This window comes from Chiloscyllium plagiosum, unplaced genomic scaffold (assembly GCF_037043375.1).
Source record: "Chiloscyllium plagiosum isolate Xiang-an unplaced genomic scaffold, Cpla_swu_hap1 HiC_scaffold_4, whole genome shotgun sequence".
Classification (NCBI taxonomy): Eukaryota; Metazoa; Chordata; class Chondrichthyes; order Orectolobiformes; family Hemiscylliidae; genus Chiloscyllium; species Chiloscyllium plagiosum.
The window spans coordinates 84416746-84423511 of NW_028270142.1; positions in this window are offsets into that span (position 1 = coordinate 84416746).

Below are 6766 nucleotides of genomic sequence, written 5' to 3' on the forward strand. Positions count from 1 at the left end.
AGACTGGCATTGTTCCCCAAACTCTGGTTTTCAGATTCTATTTTTGAAATTAACCTGCAACACAATGTTTTTAAGGTGAAATTAAGGATCCAAATCATGAAATTCCCTCTGTAGCAGTATGTGTGTCTAACCACAATGGATATTGCTGATGTTTTGGTTGCAGTCGAAAACAAGTGTCATTTTGAAGGGAATGCCATTTGTTTCTTTGCTTGCCAACTTATAGTATCTTATTTCTGTTTTATGTGGTTGGTAGTTATTGCTCACATGAGTTCAATCCTCCTGCTTTGATTTGATTTATTGTAGTCACATGTACCTACGTACAGTGAAAAGGTTTTTTTTGCGAGCAGTATAGGCAGATCATAGCAAACAAGGACATACAGATGATAGGATGCTTAGACAGAGTGAAGCATACAGGTTACACTGCACAGTAAGTGTGCAAAGCATGATCAACATTAGAAAGATGAATATTATTGAGACAGTCCATTCACCAGTCTAATAACTGCAGGGAGGAAGCTGTTCCAGAACCTATTGATGCATGTGTTCAAGCTTCTGTATCTTCTGGCCGACAGAAGACATTGTTGAAGAACTGGCTGCGCCTCAGTGCAATACATGCACAGTCAATGGCACCAAGTCAGTTACGTTTCCAGGCATGGATTGCAACGGTTCAAGAAGGCAGCTCATCATCACCTTTGACAGGGCAACTCGGGGTGGACAATAAATACTGGCCCAGCCACAAATACTCACATCCTACAAGTGAATTAAAAATCAAATATATAGTTTAATAGCAAAATATTCACTTATACAGTTGTAGTAAGATGTCTTTACTTTTTATTCTCCATTCTCCTTGCAATAAATGTCAATATTCTTAAACTTTTGTGCTTCATGTACAGGTTACCAGACTCTATTTTAATAATATTCTGCAACAAAGAATATGAAACAATAATTTTCTACCCTTTCTGCCAAAGTGGACAATCTCACATATTCCTCAAAAAAACTCTAGTAGCCAATTTTCACCACCATAGGTATTCAATTAATGGCAAACCCTAAGGATAGGGGGTTAGGAAAAACTACCTCCCTGCTATTTTCTCCTCTGATCAACCCCACCAAATCCTGACAGCAACTCCTCCACACAAACCATCAGATGGGTGACACTCCATCACTTAGATTAATTTCCACTTTTCATGTCCTCCTCAGAACTTACTTTCATACCTATGATTATTGTTGCTGCAACATAAACTCTGTACAATTTAATATTGATTGTAAATAGTTGGAACCCCCTTACTTGTTTTGTATAGTGCCAGTTTTGCAAGCTAAAAATCACCCACTTGTCTTGACTCTCTGTTCCTGGAATCAAAAACCTGTTGAAGGTATAAGGGAAAAAATTTTTAACTGTTAAGATGACATGCATTTAGGTATGGATGGAGACTTAAAGCCCCAAAATGTAATGTGTCATGTCATGAATTTGTGAAGGTTCACTTTTGGTTTTAAAATGGGCAGTTTTAAAGGACTTTCAGTCTCAGAATAAAAGGTCAGTTGCTTAGTTCTGAGATGTGGAGAAATTTCTTAAAAGAACTGTAAATCTTTAGAAATTCTTTGCATTACCAAGCTGCAAATGTTTAGATGAGTATATGCAAGATTGAGATTGATAGATTTTTGGCAAGTAAAGAAATTAGGGATACTGCAGGATGTAGAGTTGAGGTAGAAGATTAGACATGCTCATGTTAAATAATGGGGAATGCTAACAGGGTCTAATTAGCTACTCCATCATATTTGTCATTAAGAGATATTGAACAGATGGACCTATTACCATTGCAGTGTAGAACAGTGAAAAGATATCTAACTGAAACATACAAGATCTTGAGGGGATGTGAGAGTGTTGATATCAGGAGTGTGTTTCATCATATGTGGGAGCCTAAAACTAGAAGACAATATTAAGAATAAGTGGTCTTCCTTTCAAGATAGAGCTGAGGAGAATAATTCCTTTTCAGCAGGTTGTCAGAATTATCTTCCACAGGAAGCTGTAGAGACTGGGTCACTGGATATGTTCAAGACTGAGTTGACAAAGGCATCAGATGTTACTTCAGAGGGGGAACCAGAAAGGAAAGTGGAGTTCATAACACAATTAGATTAGCCATAATCCTATTGACTGATGGAGCATGCCGAAAGAGCTAAGTGACCTATTGCTGCTCCTAAATCCTATGCTGTCATAATAACTATGACTGTAACTACGCATCTTGACTTTAACAGTCAATGCATAAATTTTCTTAAGTATTTATAGAACATAGAAAAGTACAGCACAGTACAGGCCCTTTGGCCCATGATGTTGTGCCGAGATTTGATCCCAATGTAAAATATAGTAATTTAACCTACGCACCCCTCAACTCACTGCTATCCACGTGCATGTCCAGCAGTCACTTAAATGTCCCCAATTTATACTCTTGCAGGATCAAAAAACAAGAGTACAGTAGGAATGCTACTATAATAAAACTACTGATGAGGAAGCCATAGCTACAGACATGCCCAGGTAAGTGGCTGTTCACAACATTTCTTCTCAGGATGGTTTTCTGCCCCTTGACAAGTAATTTCTAACTTCTTGGAAGTCAACTCGCCCTTCATAGTTTTAATAAGCTTGATCTCTACTTTTCTGCTGCCAGTCTTCACTGGAGAAATACAACAGCAAACTTCAGCTCTACCTTGCATCTCGAATGATGAACAAGAACACCATCACCAAACCAACAGCAATACTAGTTGTCTTCTCCTCAGGAACATGCTGGAAAGGGCAGAAGTGTTTAACTCAGATATCTAGCTGGAAAGAGGCAAAAAACTTCCTAACATAGGATCAGCAAGTAGAGGATCATCTCCCTTGACATGAGTGCACCCTTCTAAATCAAGACATCCTTCCCACGTGGGCTTGACCTGTCAGTGTTCAAAGTATCTGTTACTGGAGGTACCATCTTCCAGTTTCTGCCCCTCCTCAAAAGTATGCATTATCTTCTTCCTGCAAAGCAAAATAGCAGAATTGTATGAGAAAAGAATTGTGTGGAGAGGGATGGATGACATTTTCAGAGAGTGACTGAAAGGCATGAATGAGAGATGACGATGTGCAGATAAGAATGTAGGGAGCCGCTTGGAGACTGTAAGTACAAGTTGTGTTGTATTATATAAAATCATAGAATCCTGCAGTTTGGAGGCAGGCCATTCAGTCCACACCCTGTGGAGTTCACACTCACCCTCCTAAAGGCAGCTAACCCAGTCCCACCCCTTCCACCCTGTCTCTGTAACCCTGCATTTCCCATGACCAATTCATCTAACCTGCACATCCTTGGACTGTGGGAGGAAACCAGAGCAGCTTGAACATGCAGACATGGAGAGAATGTGCAAACTGCTCAGAGTTGCCCAACAATGGAATCGAACTTGGGTTCCTGGTGCTGAAAGCAGCAGTGCTAACCACTGAGCCACTATGCCCATATGTTGTAGAAAAATGCTGGGAAAGGCACCATGTGAGATTTCGTGTATCCAAACATATGCTGTTCATCTGTCCTACTCTCAAAACAGTGAGCAGGTTTGAATTGGATACATACTTTCTATCTCCTGGACTATAATCATTCGCACCTGCATCATTGAAGAACCTTTTCTCTTCCTCTGGTCCTTTACAAACACTTCCACATTTCAGATCCCACAGGAGAACCTCCAGCTAAGAATCTGAGATGAGGGTGCACAAGTCGGGGACAGCCTTCCCAGATTTCCTTTTAAATTTGTGATTGAAGTCCCAGGAATCAGACATAAGGTTCTGCCATTCTGAGCCCTACCTGGATCCTTTCAACAAGAATTCCTTCCATTGGCGGATTATATTTGTTACAAGATCCATTGTTTGATTGTTTTGGAAACTCAAAGGTGAGATGTTAATCGCACCACTGAGTCAAAGCAAAGCTCACTTCAGTGACCATTCTTGACTAAATACCGGTCTTTCATTTGTTGTGCATCAGTTTGTTTTAAATCAGCCCAAGGATTTTGCATATACATTTGAAAGAGTGAAGTTAGCAATATAAAGGGAACTGGCTGGAGAATAGAGAGGTCAGAAGCACAACTGCTAAGAGTGGCTTCCAATTATGAACTGGAAAGACAGAGATTTTTTCTTGTTATTCATTCATGAAATGCAGCCTTATTTGTTACCCATCTTTAACAGCTGTTAAGGAGGTGATGGTCAGTCACTTTCTCAATCAGTTGCAGTGAGTATAGGAAAAATAAGACATACAGTACTGTTATGGGAGGCATTCCAGTATTTTGACAATGAAGGAAATGCAATACATTCCCAAGTCAGGCTGATGTATGGTTTGGAGGAAACTCTGGTAGTCAAGGTGGATGTGCTTGCTGCCCTTGTCTTTTTAAGTGACTCAGGAGATTCCTTTTGGAAAATTTCTGTAGTGTTGCACATAGATGCTACATACTACTGCCACCATACAGTAGTGAAGAGAATCATCATTTAAAGTTATGCACATAGTATGAGAATGCTTTGTTCTGAACACTACTGTCAGGGTGCAGGGATCATCCGGTTGATCATTTGAGCCTTGTAAATAGTGCAAAGGCTTTGAAAAGTTAGGCAATGAGTCACTTGCCACCGAATATTCAAATTGTAATCTGCTTTTATAACCTCCATTTTAAGTTTCTGGCCAACGGAAATCCCAAGAATATTAATGGCAGGAACTTTGATGTTGACAATTGCATTTGATCAGAGGAGGTCAAATTTAGATAAGGAACTTGATCTATGGAGGATCACAGAGCAACATATCCATGATCAACTGCCCCGACCTGATGAACCAAACCAGTCAGTACATATATTTGCTGAAAAATGTGTCGCTGGAAAAGAGCAGGTCAGGCAGCACCCAAGGAGCAGGAGAATCGACGTTTCGGGCATAAGCCCTTCCATTGGTGGATTTCCAGCAACACATTTTTCAGCTCTGATCTCCAGCATCTGCAGTCCTCACTTTCTCCTAGTATATATATTTGCAGTGTTTTCAATTCAATGCTGATTTGGATACATTTCGTGGATAATTCTCAAATCGGAGTAATTTGTATAATCAAACACTTGTCTCTTACATTTTTCTTGGTGTACAAGGAAACTAATGAACACATTAATCTCACAAGGATGTTTACTAACTGCAGTGCAATTAAGTGGACTACCATTACCCCCCACACCCCCACCCCCACCCCGCCAAACTTCCTTACAAAGGTGATAGGGATACAACAGAAGTCCAAAATTACTAGTGCAAGGCAGCGTACCAACTTCAAGGTATTGATCCCAGTGTCAGCAATAATCAACAGGATGGGGAGGGCTGGAAAAGGGATTTCATTCTGTCCTCCCAATCAAGGCTAATTAATACTGTTTAAATATTTGTGAAAAGTTTGTCAAGTGAATTTAACCTAAGCAGGTTATCCAGTCATGGTTGACCTAGAGCACTTATCTATTAAGACAGGGTCAGTGGGGAAGAAGGAGGACTGAATGCTTATAGAAAATCATTAGCAGTTAACGCTAGTTCCAAAGTACGAGACTACTGACAGGTCATAACCAAGGAAAAATGTTAACTTTGTTAAAGAAAGTCAGAGGTGAGAAAATAGTGGATAATGTGCAAAATTAGTTTACATGTGAATGGGTCAGCAGTAGGGGAAAAAATGTTGCTCAAGTTGGGCAATGAGAAATGACGATGAATGAGAGGAATATCTGGGCTAAGTTGGACAGAAGTCAAATTAAAACAGGAGAAAGTGACAGTGATGTATATTCTCATAATAAGTATGCAGTACAATGTGAATGGAGGTGTACAAGTCCATTTTATTACACCCAGTTACTCACCTGCCCCATACAGCTCCATGCTAAGCACCAGAGGAAAAACCAGTCAGAGTTTGGCAGAGGCCTAGGTGCTTATCCTGTGTCTGCAGTCACAAGCAAAAGTCTTGGGCAAAAAAAAGCTGTCACTTAATATTACACAACTTTGTTTAAACTGAGAAAAACTATTGTTTCATGTCCAGTTTTACAGTCTTCACCCAGCAAATTGTAGTGTGAAACCACAATTAAACAATGTTTTTTCCAAATCAGTAGTTTAACACCAAAATTAAAAGTAAACATACTTTGTTTGGTGTAGCTGAGTCCAGACTGAATATGCTGTACAGTGTGGTGCTGGAAAAGCACAGCAGGTTAGGCAGCATCCAAGGAGCAAGAGCATTGAACATTTCGGGCATAAGCCCTTCATCAGGAATGCTATCCTCATAAAAGGGCTTATGCCCAAAACATCAATTCTCCTGCTTCTTGGACGCTGCCTGACCTACTGTGCTTTTCCAGTACCACACTCTGAAATCTGATCTCCAGCATCTGCAGTCCTTACTTTCTACCGAATATGCCATACAGTACACTCTGAAAGTAGTCAGTTCTAACATCTAAAGTAATAAGAATAGACACTGGAGCAGAGAAATAAAGAAGAGTTTTAATTATGCCATTTCCAAAGTCAGTATTTTAGGTGTAAGAAGCATTTTGTTTAATCAAGAGCAACAATGGAAACATGTCTCTATTGAGTGTTATCTACCAGCTGGGCATTGTGCAGACACCTTGAAGGTTGTGGCTTCATTAGTATAATAGCAGTGATATGAAACTGGAGAAAACAAGTTCAGTCAGTTATGATGCCAGCCCAGGACAATCAAAGGAGATGAGTGTTTTTTTGTCAGTGTATTTTTTTCCAGACTTGACACCAGCATCCGGCAGTCACTTTTAAGGCCT